The 19,405-nt window shown below is 41.2% G+C and overlaps 1 protein-coding gene and 1 long non-coding RNA gene across 6 annotated transcripts in view; both read left to right on the forward strand.

Moving 5' to 3' along the window:
- The window catches only part of brsk2a (BR serine/threonine kinase 2a), a 463,611-nt gene that overhangs the window by 196,285 nt on the left and 247,921 nt on the right, over positions 1-19,405 (forward strand). The window lies entirely within an intron of this gene.
- Positions 9,754-10,907, forward strand: LOC139584049 (uncharacterized). The gene is made up of 2 exons (XR_011676676.1): positions 9,754-9,814; positions 10,361-10,907. It is a non-coding gene; the product is annotated as an uncharacterized lncRNA (long non-coding RNA).

The raw sequence follows: 19,405 nt of genomic DNA on the forward strand, positions 1-19,405 counted from the left end.
AACTTAAACCACCCCATTAAATAAGGTGTACCTTTTAAATATAATTTCTTGACAGACTCAATAGAATACTTTGAGAAAACGGGGTCAGAATATTGGGATCAATGAAAGAAAGAAATCTATGTATATAAATCTCTGTTACAGCACCAACTGGCAGATAATACAATTCTCTAATCTTGTAGATTATTTAAAGTAATGATATTACATTACTGAGTTTGGGTAATCCAAAGTTATGTTACTGATTATAATTGTGGACAGGTAACTAGTAACTGTAAATTATTACATTTTGAAAGTAACCTGTGCGTGTGCTCACTCAGTTGCGTGTTTGTGTGTGTGTGTGCACACAGTTTGGTCTGTGTTCTCTCTCAGATGTGTCTCAGCTTGTCTTTAATCATGTCTCAGATAGAAAAAGTCATTGGGAGCAGCTCTTTCTCTTGCTCTCTCCCCCTCTCTTTTTCTAACTCACTGTGTCTCTCTGTTTATCTTTCTCTCTGTCCAAACTTTCTCATCTCTCCATCTGAGTTTAAATTGAATCTCCTGTTTGGTAATTAAAGCTAATGAAGACAGATTGAGAAAAGAGACAAAACCAATATCCCCAAACACACTCTGTGCCAGGCAGCAATTAACTTTCAATTAAGGACAGCCAAGATGAGGGGAGTGGAAGATGGTAAAACAGCCAACTTCCTCTCTATGACTGCGTCCCAAATAGTTCCGGCCCATATGGCTCCGGTCAAAAGTAGTGAAGGGCAATTCCATGGTAACGGATTTATACTGAGACTCATATTTTTCACTTTAAAATGTACACCAGAGAAACACTATTGATTTAGAAATGTATGCACAAGGACTGCTTTTAACAATTTCCACAAAACATTTTACAAAATGCATTCACAGGAAGAACAGTGCAGATACACAGTTTGGTAACATAATACATCTGAGGGAGAAGTTACCTTAATTCTGTTACCAAATGTATTATTATTTTGAGGGGGTAGATCAGCTTTAATATTGCAGATAGCATGTGGCTTCTATCAGTGTAATTGTCTGCATCAATTCCAATCCCCCATATATTTCTGTAATTATATATATTATTTCAAATATTTGTTTTCTTTACAATTTTCCCCTAACCCTAACATCCCTCCCATAATTGGAGTAAACTAATACAACATATTTTCCTTCTGTATTATTTCCCCCTAACCCTGCCACCCCTCCCCTAATTGGAGTAAACTAATTGACAATAATACTTAGGCTTCCACTTCCAGCATGTACAGGTGAAGTCGGAAGTTTACATACACCTTAGCCAAATACATTTAATCTCAGTTTTTCACAACTCCCGACATTTAATCCTAGTAAAAAATCCCTGTTATAGGTCAGTTAGGATCACCACTTTATTTTAAGAATGTGAAATGTCAGAATAATAGTAGAGAGAATGATTTATTTCAGCTTTTATTTCTTTCATCACATTCCCAGTGTGTCAGAAGTTTACATTCACTCAATTAGCATTTGGTAGCATTGCCTTTAAAATGTTTAACTTGGGTCAAACGTTTCGGATAGCCTTCCACAAGCTTCCCACAATAAGTTGGGTGAATTTTGTCCCATTCCTCCTGACAGAGCTGGTGTAACTGAGTCAGGTGTGTAGGCCTCCTTGCTCACACACACACACACTTTTCAGTTCTCCCCACAAATGTTCTACAGGAGGACATTTCTCCAAAAAGTACAATCTTTGTCCCCATGTTTGCAGTTGCAAACCAGTCTGGCTTTTTTTATGGCGGTTTTGGAGCAGTGGCTTCTTCCTTGCTGAGCAGCCTTTCAGGTCATGTCGATATAGGACTATTTTTACTGTGGATATAGATCATTTTGTACCCGTTTCCTCCAGCATCTTCACAAGGTTCTTTGCTGTTGTTCTGGGATTGATTTTCACTTTTCGCACCAAAGTACATCTCTAGGAGACAGAACGCATCTCCTTCCTGACCGGTATGACGGCTGTGTGGTCCCATGGTGTTTATACTTGCGTACTATTGTTTGTACAGATGAACGTGGTACCTTCAAGCATTTGGAAATTGCTCCCAAGGATGAACCAGACTTGTGGAGGTCTACAATGTTTTTCTGAAGTCTTGGCTGATTTCTTTTGATTTTCCCATGATGTCAAGCAAAGAGGCACTGAGTTTGAAGGTAGGCCTTGAAATACATCCACAGGTACACTTCCAATTAACACAAATTATGTCAATTAGCCTATCAGATGCTTCTAAAGCCATGACATCATATTCTGGAATTTTCCAAGCTGTTTAAAGGCAGTCAACTTAGTGTATGTTAACTTCTGACCCACTGGAATTGTGATACAGTGAATTATAAGTGAAATAATCTGTCTGTAAACAATTGTTGGAAAAATGACTTGTGCCATGCACAAAGGAGATGTCTTAACCGACTTGCCAAAACTGTAATTTATTAACAAGAAATTTGTGGAGTGGTTGAAAAACTAGTTTTTATGACTCCAACCTAAGTGTATGTAAACTTCTGACTTCAACTGTACATACTACGTACATTTCACGGACAGTATATTTTACATGAGTCATGCTTTGTTTGTTTTTAGTCGCATCCTCAACCCCTCCCACATACTGTATCTCTGAAGACCATCCCATATTGATTTCTAGCTGCCATATATTTTTCTTCTGTGCTGTGATTTTTCTCAAAAGTTCTGAACCTTTCTATTTTCAGTTTTAAGGGCTTTTCAGCGCTCACACAGATAGTTCAGGGTCTTCCACTACTGTCGGCTTCCCTCTGCCTCTGACCTTTCACCGTTCACACAGATAGCTCAGGCTCTTCCACCCCAGTCTCAAACTCTCGCTGCCTCTGCCATTTCAATATTCACCCAATAGTTTCTCTACTCACTTCCCAAGCCCTGCTGGGGTAGCTCACAATGATCACAGTTTTACACAAACATTGAGTGTTTCATGCAAAATGTGTAAAAACATTTGAGGTAGAGACAGTAGTGGAAGAGCCTGTGGAAGAAACTTCCTGCAGACACCACTGTGATCTGAATGGCTTTAATTTCATGAAACTATGTGTAATGGCACGGTCTGCGTGTGTCAAGAACTGCAACGATGCTGGGTTTTTCACGCTCAACATTGTCCCGTGTGTATCAAGAATGGTCCACCGCCCAAAGGACATCCAGCCAACTTGCCACAACTGTGGGAAGCATTGGAGTCAACATGGGGCAGCATCCCTGTGCAACTCAATATTAGGAAGGTGTTTCTAATGTTTTGTACACTCGGTGTATATCTCCCCAATGTTTCAGTAGGATCAGTGTAGAGCATAAACTGCATGTTGCTCCTTTGTAGGTGATGAGCAGCGTTTACACACAAAATATGCACGTTTGCGTTTCTTATTTTTGGCCCTGTGTTTGCTTACTTTCCTACTCGGGTTGTCATGATACCAGAAGTATCATATATACCAGAAGTATCATATATACCAGAAGTATCATATATACCAGAAGTATCATATATACCAAAAGTATCATGGCAAGCAAAAAAAAACATGAAGCAGACTTGAATTATTGAGGAAAACAGTCCTGATGTTGGAAACAGAGTCTTATGTTGTCACCCAGTCACAGAGCCTTTTTGCCATTGAAAAGCAATGTCGTAATATCACGATACTAGTATTGTGACAGCCCTACTTTCTACCACTACATTCCTGGGTAGGATTCTGCAATATTTGCTATAAATCTGCTAAAATATCTAGCTTGCTGAATGTTCAATAATTCATATGTAAAAGCTTGTGCTTCTACACCTGCATTGCTTGCTGTTTGGGGTTTTAGGCTGGGTTTCTGTACAGCACTTTGAGATATCCGCTGATGTAAGATGGGCTATATAAATACATTTGATTTGATTTGTCTAACAATCCGCAGACAGACAGTAGCAGTAGAAGCCAGACAGTGTAAGTGGTGTCTGGGGAATGCTTCTAGTTTGTCGACTGTATAAAGTCTATCACAGGATCATCAATAGGCCTTCTGCTAGACTGACTGGACTGTTAGAATGCTATAATGTTGATTGATCTGTTGCTCATCTTCTCCTTGGGATGTGTGTGTATTTGTGCGTGTATGTGTATTTGTGCGTGTATGTGTCTGTGTGTGTGTCTGTGTGCGTGTGTGTGTTCATTTGTGCGTGTGTGCGTGAGTATGTGTGTTTCTGTGGGTATGTATGTGTGAGTGCCTGTGTGTGTGTGTGTGTGTGGGGGGGGGGGGGTTAACATGTCTGTGTGTGTGCCTACCTCAATGTATTTAGGCTAGATGTTACTGTAGATAGTACCTGTCCTCTCTTGCCCCTTTTGTTCATATGTGTGTGTCTATGTCTCTATACATGATTGTGTGTGTGTGTGTGTGTGTGTGTGTGTGTGTGTGTGTGTGTGTGTGTGTGTGTGTGTGTGTGTGTGTGTGTGTGTGTGTGTGTGTGTGTGTGTGTGTGTGTGTGTGTGTGTGTGTGTGTGTGTGTGTGTGTGTGTGTGTGTGTGTGTGTGTGTGTGTGTGTGTGTGCGTGTTTGTTTATACCGTCTGGTGCGATTGGTGCTCGGCTAGATAATTAAAGAATCCTGATTGCATATTCACGAGTATGGTAATTAGGAATTCCTTTTGCTGATTCACAGTCAGAGGCATTAAAAATAGATCAAACCGCAAACCCTGCCACTACAGGCCTCCCGCTCCCTCTGTTATGACTGCATCTCTCCATCCTCTCTCAATCTCTCTTTCCATCCCTTCATCTCTTTAATTCCCGTTATCCAGTCGTCCACCAATGCCTCCATCCTGTCTTCTTGCTTGGCCTCACATTCCCTCTGTTTTGGCTGCATCACTCTCCCACTCTCTCTCTCCTCTGTCCATCTATCCCTCCATCCTGTCTTATTTCCAGCCCCCACATTCCCTCTGTTCTTCTGTCTCTCTCTCTCTCTTTTCTCTCTCTCTCTCCTTCCGGCGTCCCCATTCCGTTTTTTAGGAGAACATTCCGTCTGACAGTGCCGTCTCAGTCCGCTCTGTCTCCTGGCCCCAGTCAGGACCAATTCTGACAACCAGGAAATTGTACAGCCTCACTTTCTAGTGCCCACAACTGTACTCTTTCATATTTTTGGTTCAGTTTCAAATTAAATTACACACATCTGCTCACACTCTTACGTATGTGTCACTTTATCACATGTCCTGTCAAGTATCTGCCAATCCCCCTTACCTTAAAGCTGCCAATTCTTTGTCTCTGTTCTCCCCCTCTCTCTGATCTTTGGTTGGCATGTTTCAGGCGCACGCCCCATGCAGCACCCAGTCATCAAAGCCTGGGAAACTTCTCTCTTTGCATTGTCACTGCAACTTGAACTTCCTGAGTTATTTTCTGCTGCGTAATTGTGTTTACGTGTGTGCATGGGTTGCTGTTGATGACAGAGCCCAGTTGCCCAGTTGCCGTGGCAGCTCAAGGAGATAGAAAGAGAGAGGAGACATGGCTCTCAACGGAATAAAAAAATATATATGGGAAGGAGAGGAGGAGTTGTTGTGACAGGGTAGGAACCATAGTGTTGGTTAGTGTTTTCCAGGGGACCCTCATTACATTTTAATATATTTTTCTCTACAGTCTCTGATTCATGTAACTTTAAGCTTCACCTATTCCTCTCTTATTCAGAACATACCGTTGCACAAACAACATGCTTATCTAGGCCTACACCACCACTGGTATTAGCTAGCCAAGCTAACATTTGCTCTGGCACTCTTCATTTAGCTAGCTAGCCAGTTAACTAACGATTATTAGTGTTAACAAAAACGTTTTGGGCACAACTTGCTAAGAAAATACTAACTAAGTAGCTTTCTACAGAGAGTAAGATACACATAAACAAATAGAATAATATAGATATTTAGATTAAGAAGCAGTGTGGAAAGCAGCATCGTTTTCACCAACATCTTGTTCCATCTGTTGCATTGACCATGAACGCCAAGTAGTTGAGCAAGTTCACTGCTTGACTGACAGGGGTCAGGATTTGTTGTATGGGAAGCATACTCAAGTAGCAAACAAAGTAAACTATAATGCTGCGTTCATGAAATGTGGTAAATTCGTAAATACGAGCATATACGACTCGGAAAAATACACTTGAACCCCCTCCAACTCGTAATTACTAGTGGGAAACTGGTCTATCATTCCTGTGCTTCGACTTCTCCCACATGCTGACGTCTAAGGAAATTACTTTGATGACAGCATTTTCAGCAATTAAATGCATCAACAAAAATACGGTATTTTATAAAAAAAAAAAGCTATTTATATGTTTTGTGAACACTAATTTGTTTATGAGCATGAAAGCTGTCCTTTCCGTTTCTGGTTGACACATCTCGTTTGCCACTAGCCGATCGACGTTTTCGATTTGTTCAAAGCATGTGAATGCAAACAACTTGTTGCCCCATGTGGCAAAAAAACGGACATTTCATGCACCGGAGTGGCATTTCAAAATATTGCAGATTTACAGCCTCTTGCGATATGGATATTGCACATGTCAACATCACAATTTCGATATGAATTCAATTAATCGTGCAGCCCTAAGCGGACGTCAGTTAAATAAGTAGCCTATGTAGGCTACCTGCAGGCTACAGCGAATCTCGTGTCAATTCTTATGTGGATTATAAAAAATTGACAATATTTGTAGGGGGTAGATGTATTTTTCGTTAGGGAAAATCAGTTTTTTTATCATTATTTTATTATATTTTATTGTTTTATTATACAGTATTATACAAGTCAAAAGATTGGACATACCTACTCATTCAAGGGTTTTTCTTTATTTTTCTATTTTCTACATTGTAGAATAAAACTATGAAATAACACGTATGGAATCATGTAGTAACCAAAAAACTGTTAAAGAAATCAAAATATATTTAATACTTTAGATTCTTCAAAGTAGCCACCCTTTGCCTTGATGACAGCTTTGCACACTTTTGGCATTCTTGCAACCAGTTTCACCTGGAATGCTTTTCCAACAGACTACTCTGTAGTCCAACTCAACCCAAACCATCTCAATTGGGTTGAGGTCGGGTGATTGTGGAGGCCAGGTCATCTGATGCAGCATTCCATCACTCTCCTTCTTGGTCAAATAGCCCTTACACAGCCTGGAGGTGTGTTGGGTCATTGTTCTGTTGAAAATTTAAAAAAATTGTCCCGCTAAGCACAAACCAGATGGGATGGCGTATCGCTGCAGAATGCTGTGGTAGCCATGCTGGTTAAGTGTGCCTTGAATTCTAAATAAATCACAGACAGTGTTACCAGCAAAGCACCTCCACACCATCACACATCCTCCTGCATGCTTCACAGTCGGAACCACACATGCAGAGATCATCCTTCACCTACTCTGAATCTCTCAAAGACACGAAAATTCTCAAATTTGGACTCATCAGACCAAATTACAGATTTCCACCAATCTAATTTCCATTGCTTGTGTTTCTTGGCCCAAGCAAGTCTCTTCTTCTTATTGGGGTCCTTTAGTAGTGGTTTCTTTGCAGCAATTTGACAATGGATGCCTGATTCCCATATTCTCCTCTGAACAGTTGATATTGATATGTGTCTGTTACTTGAACTCTGTGAAGCGTTTATTTGGGCTGCAATTTCTGAGGCTGGTAACTCTAATGAACTTATCCTCTGCAGCAGAGGTAACTCTGGGAATTCCTTTCCTGTGGCGGTCCTCATGAGAGCCAGTTTCATTATAGCGCTTGACGGTTTTTATGACTGCACTTGAAGAAACTTTCAAATGTCTTTAATTTTTCCGGATTGACTGACCTTCATGTCTTAAAGTAATGATGGACTGTCATTTCTCTTTGCTTATTTGAGCTGTTCTTGCCATAATATGGACTTGGTCTTTTACCAAATAGTGCTATCTTCTGTATACCACCCCTACCTTGTCATAACACAACTGATTGGCTCAAATGCAGTAAGAAGGAAAGACATTTGACAAATGTACTTTTATAAAGGCACACCTGTTAAAACTTCTTGTGAATAGGGGGGTGCTGTTTTCACTTTGTAAAAAATCGTGCCCAAATTAAACGGCCTCGTACTCTGTTCTAGATCATACAATATGCATATTATTATTACTATTTGATAGAAAACACTCTGAAGTTTCTAAAACTGTTTGAATTATATCTGTGAGTAAAACAGAACTCATTTGGCAGCAAACTTCCATACAGGAAGTGAAAAATCTGAAAACGAGGCTCTGTGTCAGGGCCTGCCTATTCAACTGTCTTTTATTTATCGATATGTATGCACTTCATACGCCTTCCACTAGATGTCAACAGGCAGTAGAAGGTTGAATGGGGTGTCTTACTTGATCTGAGGCCGAATAAGAGCTTTTGGAGTGGCAGGTCCGGTATTTTGTCAGTTTTTGACGGCGCTTGGGGGAACTCGACATTGTCTTCTGAAGAGCGTTCGGAATACACGGCGAATTGCTCCGGCTCTGATTTTATTTGATACATATGAGAAAAACATCATAAAGTAGGATTTTTCAACCGAGTTTGATCAGTTTATTCAACGTTTATTGGGAATTTTGGAATTTTTCATTCCATGAGATGATGGGCATGTTCGCGCCACATGGCTAGCCAAAGTTGCTAATTCAACAGAAGAAATGGACATTCTAAAACCAAACAACGATTTATTCTGGACCTAGGACTCCTTGCACAACATTCTGATGGAAGAACAGCAAAAGTAAGACAACATTTATGATGTTATTTCGTATTTCTGTGTAATATGTAAAACCAGGATTTGTAGCTATAAATATGCACATTTTCGAACAAAACATAAATGTATTGTATAACATGATGTTATAAGACTGTCATCTGATGAAGTTGTTCAAGGTTAGTGATTAATTTTATCTCTATTTGTGGGTTTTGTGAAAGCTACCTATGCGGTGGAAACATGGTGAAAATATGCCATTGTGTGTTTGGCTATCGTGGTTAGCTAATATAAATACATATTGTGTTTTCGCTGTAAAACATTTTAAAAATTGGAACTGATGGCTGGATTCACAAGATGTTTATCTTTCATTTGCTGTATTGGACTTGTGATTTCATGAAATTATATGATATCCCTGTCCCGTTAGGCTAGGCTATGCTAGTCAGCTTTTTTGATGAGGAGGATCCCGGATCCGGGAGAGAGAAGCGGTAGAGGTTAATTGAAATGTATTCCAGGTGATTATCTCATAAAGCTGGTGGCAGTTAGCCTAGTGGTTAGAGCGTTGTACTTGTAACCGAATCGTTGCAGGATCGAATCCCTGAGCTGACAAGGTAAAAATCTGTTGTTCTGCCCATGAACAAGGCAGTTATCCCACTGTTCCTCGGCTGTCATTGAAAATATGGATTTGTTCTTAACTGACTTGCCTAGTAATATAAAAGGTGGTTGAGAGAATGCCAAGACTGATCAAGGCAAAGGGTGGCTACTTTGAAGAATCTCAAATAAAAAATATTGTTTTATTTGTTTAACACTTTTTTGGTTACTACATGATTCCAAATGTGTTTTTTCATTGTTTTTTTTCTCCTTTACATTTGACCAAATCATTTTAGTTACATAGATGTATGTTATCATATCGTCACTGTCGGATTAAAACTTCCTAAGCAAATGTTGTGATTTATTTTTTACATGATACTATTGGTTCCCCTTACATTTCACAATCCCTTAACCAATCAAATGTATTCAAAATAGCTTGTCATCAAAACTCTTTAAGTCCATTGGCTCTCTAAGTTGTCCGTCAAACCCAGTTTTATCTCCACCATGACTTTTGAAGTGAAGCGCATATCTTTTGTTCTTGGCTTCTTAGCTAGACGCAATCAGAGGTAAGTCACACTTTAATTATCTCCTGCCTTTGTAATATTATATATTACTGGAGAGATATAAGTATTTCCAAAATATAATTATGTTATTGTGTTTTGAGGCCAAGTGCAAATCAAATGGCTAGTTAGCTAGCTTTGGCTAACCCAGAATCTGACAGAAAAAGTACAATTTCCTGTTTTTAGCTCCCCATATAATCTCTGTTTGTTGGCCAACTCGCCAACTTGTCATTGGCATAAAGAGTGAATAGAGTAATCAGATGTGTGTGACAATGGCTAACTAGCTATCATATTTGATTGCCACTAGATAAGCTGTCTAAGCTAGATAGCTAACTGCAGTGTCAACCATGTAGCTAGCTAACGTTAGCTAGATCAATGGGTCAGTCCACCGTAGCATTTTCCCACACATTGCTCTCTCTCTGTGTCTGTGTAAATGTCATTCTGTTTTTATGACAAAGTATAAGCACCTTTGATACACTGATTATTTGACATCTCAATAAGCTTTTTGTGTTATATAGAAATCTAGATTTTTTTTGTCTGTCTTATTTACAGCTTGTAGCGGCACAACCGAGGGGGGAGGAGAATGGGCCAGCCAAGAAATGAAAATACCCTTCAGAGTGGAAAAGAGAGGTTCGGAAGAGAAGGGGAATGGAATGTAAATCTGGTTTTGTCTAGAAGGGATACAGCTTTTGTAAAAAAAAATTACAAACACTTTTCGTAGCAGGTTAGGAGAATTAGCATAGCAAGTTACGAGGAGTAGGTTAAGGTTAGCAAAATTTTACATAAAAATGTAATTCCATGTTGAAATGTGTCTGATTTGCTTACTAGTAACATGATTGATGGTGATGGTGACATTTCGGTTTTGGTTGTTTGACTGTTGTAACACTTACCTGTTCATTCTGAGTGAACAATTAAACATCGCACTTGGTGTAAATATTTTTAGTAGGCATTCACCATCACATGTACTTGAAATTATATTATGAAATACATTTTCATTAATGCTATTGAAATTGGAAAATGATTCCATTGTCTCGAGTACCATACACCTTTTTATGAAATTGTGCACATTGATAAATATTAAATCAACTTTGACCTGTTAGCAGTTGATGTTACTCTTCAATAACATGGCAAGGCAAATCAGGGGGAGAAAAATAGGTTTATTCAAAGAGGACAAATCATAGATGTTATGCTGAGCGGTAGTAGATGTTAATTCTCCCCTGTCCTCAGTGATTCTCTCCACAGCACAATGGTACAGGATGTAGTTTTATAACCCAACCCTAGCCTGTGGTTGACCAATTAGAATTCCTTGCAGTAAAACTGGGCCAATGGCCAAATAACAAGTATCCTATGTCAGGCTCAATGCTCAATGTATAGACAAATTCCTCCCATGTCTGTGACCCATTGATCATTCATTTCATATTACAGAAAAAACACTATTTCCATTGATCATTAGTACTCCATTGACTTTTAGTCCTTCTTGACCTTTAGCCTCTGCATTGTGTATTTATCTTCAAAAAATGCTTAAACTCCCCCCTAGACCATTTTAAAAAGAAATATATTTAAAAATGTATTTTTAGAAAACAATAGAAAACATCAAACAATAGACAGTTTAAAAAACATAAGCAATAAGTCGGGTGGGGTGGCCGGTAGCCTCATGGTTGAAGTGTTGGGTCAGTAACTGAAAGGTTGCCGGATCAAATCCCCAAACTGAGAAGGTAAAAATCTGTCATTTTGCCCCTGAACAAGGCAGTTGACCTACATTAGCAGGTGTAATGATGATATCCCTTACGATAACTACCACACCCTGTATCAGGAGGAAACTCACAAAATAAATAATTGTCTGCAAGGCAATAATATTCAATCACCCTATTGGCAAGGTCGTCATTCACAAAGTCCTTTAAAAGTGACCAGCTCTTCCACACTGGTATCAGTGCCACATAGATAACTATTATAAATTATGTTCTGACAGTCTGCCGGTAGTGAGGAATTTTTCTTACATTCCACTGGTTGATAAGGACTTCTGTAATGAACACTTCACCGGTGGTCTTGTATCGTTTCAGGCACAGTCCTTGGGTCAAGGGATATTGCTGCAACTTCAGACGGTAGATTATCATAACCTGTATCTGAAGGAAACAAAAAAATGAAAGTAACATGTCTTGGTTTGAAGAGAAATGAATATTTCACATAGATTTCCCTAAGTAAGCATGTCCCAATTTGCAGGAAAAAGTTGGACATTTCACCTAGATATCCCTAATATGATGACTGCGGTGTACAACATAGAAGCTCATCAGGTTCTGATCATCTTCCTATGCTTCTTCACCCGAGATTGGCCCCCGATTGCTAATCAATCGGTTCTTTATTCTCCAGGCACCGCTTTGTCATCAAAATGGACAACCTTGCAATGAGTGACATGTATCCATCGTGATTTTCCCTGGACTTTTACTGCTGACCTCGTTATGAGGAAAACTTGATAAGGACCTTCCCATGTTGGCCCTAATGTCTCTGTTACATATTTTCTTTTACTATCACCTACTGTCCTGGCATTACGTCAAGTCCCCCCTCGGGAGTTATTCCCCACGCCTTTTTTGTCTGTCCATGATTTTTCCATGTGCTTTTATCTTCAAAATTGCAACTTGTACAGGTAACTGGAGAGCATTCAGTAGAGCCATCACCTCTGGTCCATTCTTCACAGGAGCTCCCAGTGATGTCATGAAACCTCTGTTTTTCCATATCGTGGGTCACGCCAAAAGCATACCTTGAGTCTGTGTAGATATTAGCTGTTTTTTCCTTCAGCCTGTTTGCATGCTTCTGTCAAAGCCACCAATTCCGTCACCTGTGCTGATGTTCCTGCAGGTAACGTGCCTGTCACGATGACATTGTCCATTGTAGTAACTGCCCAGCCTGCCTTCCTTCCGCACACACCCCTCCACCATGCTTGAACCATCTGTGTTCGGCCACATATTGCTCTTCACCACCCACAGCTCTATAAACCTTTTCTTTAAGTGTGCCGTGTTCACGGTTGTTCCAAGCAAAGGCTAGTAACTGTAACCCGTCATAAGGATGTGGATCGTAGAGATTCTTATAACGCTTCAAATGGTCCCACGTCTTCATACCCACATCTCGTGGATGCTGCAAAGTCTTTGATCATCCATCCAACTGTTTTGGAGATGCTGATTTATGTGTGATTGCTGTCACCGGGGGTTTGTCTTTACTACCTTTTACAGCCTGTGTTCTGGTTGGCCTAAGACGTCATTTGTCACCGCTGTCAGTATCTATTGACTCAAAGCCAGGCAATGCTGACCAGATGCTTGAAACCCGATCATCCTTGCACAACTCAGCCTGAGGGTAGATTGAGGGAACGAAGGGTCCACAGGTGGGGGCCAAGTCTGTTTTTATGACCCTTGCCTGTAAGTGTTGAATTTCTTATTTTAAGGATTTGATCTGTTCACCAAGAGCCCTGAAACTTTCTTTATCTCTCTGCAATGTTATATCACGGTTATCAAGACAGAATTTCTCATCCCTCTTCCTTACTTCGGCTAATACAGTTAAAGACCATATTGTTTTTGTCAACGAGTTAGACATTCCCTGTATTTTTCCCCAAACTTTTTGTATATCAGACAGATTACATATTCCATCTTTGTCAACCATGACATAATATTTCTTTATTATCTCTTGCCTACACTTCTCTACTTTGAAATTGTTCTTCATATCACTAGACAGTGAATTTAAAATGTTTTTTTTTAATGTTCACATCCGGAGGAGCTGTTCAACCCTTCTCCAGAGTGGTTTTCTCACCTAACAAGGGTATTACATTAACTTAAAAATGTGTAATATCATATTGTTATTTGTCACATGCGCCGAATACAACAGTGAAATGCTTACTTACAAGCCCTTAACCAACAATGCAGTTTTAAGAAAATACCACCCCAAAATAATTAAGGAGCAGCCGTAAATAACAAAAGCGGGACTATATAGAGGGGGTACCGGTTCAGAGTCAATATGTCAATGTGCGGGGCCACCGGTGTCGAGGTATTTGAGGTAATTATGTACATGCAGGTAGGGTTATTAAAGTGGCTATGCATAGAAAATAACAGAGAGTAGCAGCAGCGTGGAGGGGGGGGGGGGGGGGGGATAGTCTGGGTAGCCATTTGATTAGCTGTTAAGCAGTCTTATGGCTTGGGGGTAGAAGCTGTTTAGAAGCCACTTGGATCTAGACTTGGCGCTCCGATACTGCTTGCCGTGCGGTAGCAGAGAGAACAGTATATGACTAGGGTGGTTGGAGTCTTTGACCATTTTTAGGGCCTTCCTCTGATACCGCCTGGTATAGAGGTCCTGGATGGCAGGAAGCTTGGCCCGTTGATGTACTGGGCCATACGCACTACCCTCTGTAGTGCCGAGTAGTTGCCATAGCAGGCAGTGATGCAACAGGATGCTCTCGATGGTGCAGCTGTAAAACCTTTTTGAGGATCTGAGGACCCATGCCCTCTTCACGACTGTCTTGGTGTGCTTGAACCATGATAGTTTGTTGGTGATGTGGACACCAAGGAACTTGAAGCTCTCAACCTGCTCCACTACAGCCCCGTCGATGAGAATGTGCGCGCTTCTCATTTTTCTGTAGTCCACAATCATCTCCTTTGTCTTGATCACATTGAGGGAGAGGTTATTGTCCTTGCACTACATGGTCAGGTCTCTGACCTCCTCCCTATAGGCTGTCTCATCATTGTCGGTGATCAGGCCTACAACTGTTGTGTCATCAGCAAACTTAATGATGGTGTTGGAGTTGTGCCTGGCCGTGCAGTCATGATTGAACAGGGAGTACATGAGGAGACTTAGCACACACCCCTGAGGGCCCCCCGTGTTGAAGATCAGCGTGGCACATGTGTTGTTACCTACCCTTACCACCTGGGGGCGGCCCGTCAGGAAGTCGAGGATCCAGTTGCAGAGGGAGTTGTTTAGTCCCAGGGTCATTAGCTCAGTGATGAGCTTTGAGGGCACTATGCTGTTGAATGCTGAGCTGTAATCAATGAATAGCATTCTCACATAGGTGTTCCTTTTGTCCAGGTGTGAAAGGGCAGTGTGGAGTGCAATCGAGATTGCATCATCTGTGGATCTGTTGGTGCGGTATGCAAATTGGAGTGGTATTTGGTATTGATGTGAGCCATACCTGCCTTTCAAAGCATTTCATGGCTACAGACGTGAGGGCAACGGGTAGGTAGTCATTTAGGCAGGTTACCTTAGTGTTCTTGGGCACAGGGACTATGGTGGTCTGCTTGAAACATGTTGGTATTACAGACTCAGACAGTGAGAGGTTGAAAATGTCAGTGAAGACACTTGCCAGTTGGTCATAATGCTCAGAGTACACATCCTGGTAATCCGTTTGGCCCTGCGGCCTTGTATGACTTCCCTAAATCTTCACCGTATTGCCCTCTGCTAACTAAGTAACAGCAAAAAGATAGAGAGAAAATGTGTTGACCTCATTCCTGAGCACTTTGGAGATATTCACCTACACCAATGGCTGTATGTATCAAGCAGAGTACGAGTGCAGATGTAGGATCATGTCTCCTCTGTCCTTATCTCATTCATTGTCATCTAAACGGAAAAACTGATCCTAAACCAGCACTCCTACTCTGAGACGCTTTATGAGTACTGTCCCCAGATCCCTGTGTTCAGTCAGGGGGTTAACGATTAAACGTTAGGGTGCTGCTTTTTCCTTCTCACATCTTCTTTTGTTCTTTTCATACTCTCCCCTGTTTCTCTATGCGTGCGTCAAGCATTAGCACCCCCCCCCCTCCCCCTCTCCTCTCCTCCTTTCCCCAACGATCCGGATTCCTAGTCAACTTCCTGCATTTGAAGATATTTCGTTTCAGTGCTGTTGCTGCTGCTGTTGCAGCGTTGCTGGGGGAATTTCAGGCTTGCCTCATTGAAGAGTCGATGAGAGAGAGATGGAGAGCAAAAAGAGAGAGGGGGAGCGATTGAGTAAAAGGATGAGGGAGAAAGAGAAAGAGAGGTTGAGCTAGCCAGTGCGGAAGTTTTCACATGCCGAAATTGCAAACGTTTGACACTTGAGCCTCCTTATTTCCAGCTGAAAATACAGCCCTCACTCTCTCTGTCCTTTTCTCTCTCAATCTCCTTCCCCGTCTCTCCTTCTCCCTCTCTCTCTTCTTTCCTTCCTCCTCTCTCTCCTTTCTCTGCTCTCTATTTCTGTCTCTCCCTCTTTCTAGCTAGCCCATCTCTCCTTCTCCCTCTCTCTCTTCTTTCCTTCCCCCTCTCGCTCTACTCTGTTTCTCTCTCAATCTCTCCTCCTTTCTCTACTCTCTATTCCTGTCTTTACCTCTTCAGACCCCTTCCCTTTTTCCACATTTTGTTACGTTACAACCTTATTCTAAAATGGATTAAATACATGTTATTCCTCATCAATCTACATACAATACCCCATAATGACAAAGCGAAAACCGTTTTTTAGACATTTTGGCAAATTTATTGAAAATGAAAACAGAAATACCTTTTCTACGTAAGTATTCTGACCCTTTGCTATGAGACTCTAAATTTAGCTCAGGTGCATCCTGTTTCCATTGATCATCCTTGAGATGTTTCTACAACTTGATTGGAGTCCATGTGTGGTAAATTCAATTGATTGGACATGATTTGGAAAGGCACACACCTGTCCATATAAGGTCTCACTGTTGACAGTGCATGACAGAGCAAAAACCAAGACATGAGGTCAAAGGAATTGGCCGTAGATCTCGGGGACAGGATTATGTCGACCCACAGATCTGGTGAAGGGTACCAACACATTTCTGCAGTGCTTTCGTCAGGGAGGTGACCAAGAACCCGATGGTCACTCTGACAGACCTCCAGAGTTTCTCTGTGGAGATGGGAGAACCTTCCAGAAGGACAACAATCTCTGCAGCACTCCACCAATCAGGCCTTCATGCTAGAGTGGCAAGACAGAAGCCACTCCTCAGTAAAAGGCACGTGGCAGCTTGGAGTTTGCCAAAAGGCACCTAAATAACTCTCAGACCATGAAAAACAAGATTCTCTGTTCTGATGAAACCAAGATTGAATTCTTTGTCCTGAATTTCAAGTGTCACGTCTGGAGGTAACCTGTCACCATTCCTACGGTGAAGTATGGTGGTGGCAGGATCATGCTGTTGGGATGTTTTTCATCAGCAGTGGCTAGGAGACTAGTCAGGATTGAGGGAAAGATGAACAGAGCAAAGTACAGAGAGATTCTTGATGAAAACCTGCTCCAGAGTGCTCAGGACTCAGACTGGGGTGAAGGTTCACCTTCCAATAGGACAACGACCCTAATCACACAACCAATACAACGCAGGAGTGGCTTCGGGACAAGTCTCTGAATGTCCTTGAGTGGCCTAGCCAGAGCCTGGACTTGAACCCAAATGAACATCTCTGGAGAGACCTGAAAGTAGCTGTGCAGCGACGCTCCCCAGAGACGCTCCCCATCCAACCTGACAGAGCTTGAGAGGATATGCAGAGAAGAATGTAAAAAACTCCCCAAATACAGGTGTGCCAAGCTTGTATCATCATACCCAAGAAGACTCAAGACTGTAATCCCTGCCAAAGCTGCTTAAAAAAAATACTGACTAAAGGGTCTGAATACTTGTAGATGTGATATTTAATTTGTATTTTTTTTATACATTTGCAAACATTTCCAAAAACCTGTTTTTGCTTTGTCATTATGGGGTGTAGATTGATTAGGGGGAAAAAACAACTTAATACATTTTAGAATAAGGCTGTAACGTAACAACATGTGGGAAAAGTCAAGGGGTCTGAATAGTTTCCGAATGCCCTGTATACACTGAGTAATACAAAACATTAGAAACACACTGCTCTTTCCATTACATTGACTGACCAGGTGCATACAGGTGAAAGCTATTGATGTCCCTTCTTAAATCCACTTCAATCAGTGTAGATGAATAGGGGGAGGCGGGTTAAAGAATGACATTTAAGTCTCGAGACAATTAAGACATGGATTGTGTCCGTGTGCCATTCAGAGGGTGAATGGGCAAGACATACGTTTTAAGTGCCTTTGAAAAGGGTAGGTATTAGGTGCCAGGCGCACAGGTTTGAGTGTGTCAGAACTGCAACACTGCTGGGTTTCTCATGCTCAACAGTTTCCCATGTGTATCAAGAATGGTCCACCACTAAAAACAACATCCAGCTAACTTGACACAGCTGTGGGAAGCATTGGAGTCGACATTGACCAGCATCACTGTGGAGCGCTTTTGACACCTTGTAGAGTCCATGCCCCGACAAATTGAGGCTGTTCAGAGGGCAAAAGGGGATGCATCTTAATATTAGGATGGTGTTCCTAATGTTTTGTACACTTAGTGTATTTGGCAGCGGTATAACGGTGAGTGGACATTCCCCCATTCTCTTTACATTGGATATTTTTCCAGCTCCTGCGAAAAGTTTGGATGTGCGTAAAACCCTAGTCTACGTTATCTTAGGCCTAATATTATATGCCAATGGGGAGCAATTATGGTGCTTGTAACTTAGACATAGCCTAAGTTGTTTAGTTTAATTCGAATTTTATTAGACTTTTTAGGTGTTATCAATATTGAATTTAATTTTTCTTATTGACAACGTTTGGCATGTTCATGGCTCAGAATTTATGCATTTTACAGTAGGCCTATATCAGAGTGAATGCCATGTTGATAATATATTTCCATATTGAAGCCATGCAATTACTGTTCAAAAACATATTTAACATGTTTAGCAAATATGGGATAGGCCTACATTTTGTCATATGTTTCTGTAGGCTATTTGGGCTCCCGAGTGGTGCAGTGGTCTAAGGCACTGAATCTCAGTGCTAGAGGCATCACTACAGACCTTGGTTCGATCCCAGGCTGTGTCACAACCGGCCGTGATCGGGAGTCCCATAGGGCGGTGTACAATTGGCCCAGCGTCGTCTGGGTTAGGGGAGGGTTTGGCCGGGGTAGGCATTCATTGTAAATAGGAATTTGTTCTTAACGGACTTACCTAGTTAAATAAAGGTTGAATAAAACATCTATATATTTGAATTGGAGGAGTTGATGACAACACGATACATAAAAAAACGTAAACACCTTGAAGCAAAACATAACTAGCCATGGTGCACGTTCTGACTAACCAGTGAGGGGTCAAGTCTCGACAAACCTTCAACTTGTTCATGGCATGGGAAACATATGTTTACATTGACAAAGCAAGTGAAATAGGTAATAAACTAAATTGAAATTAACAATACAAAATGAACAGTAAACATTACTCTTACAGAGGGCCTGTTGTCCGGACCTCTGGCAGTCTCATGGTTCAATTCTCAGGCCGACTCTTTTCTCTGCATATATCAATGATGTCGCTCTTGCTGATGGTGATTCTCTGATCCACCTCTACGCAGACAACACCATTCTGTATACATCTGGCCGTTCTTTGGACACTGTGCTAACAAACCTCCTTCCGTGGCCTCCAACTGATTTTAAATGCTAGTAAAACTAAGTGCATGCTCTTCAACCGATTGCTTCCCGCACCCTCCTGCCCGACTAGCATCAGTACTCTGGATGGTTCTGACTTAGAATATGTGGACAACTACAAATACCT

This window comes from Salvelinus alpinus, chromosome 9, assembly GCF_045679555.1.
Source record: "Salvelinus alpinus chromosome 9, SLU_Salpinus.1, whole genome shotgun sequence".
Taxonomy (NCBI): domain Eukaryota; kingdom Metazoa; phylum Chordata; class Actinopteri; order Salmoniformes; family Salmonidae; genus Salvelinus; species Salvelinus alpinus.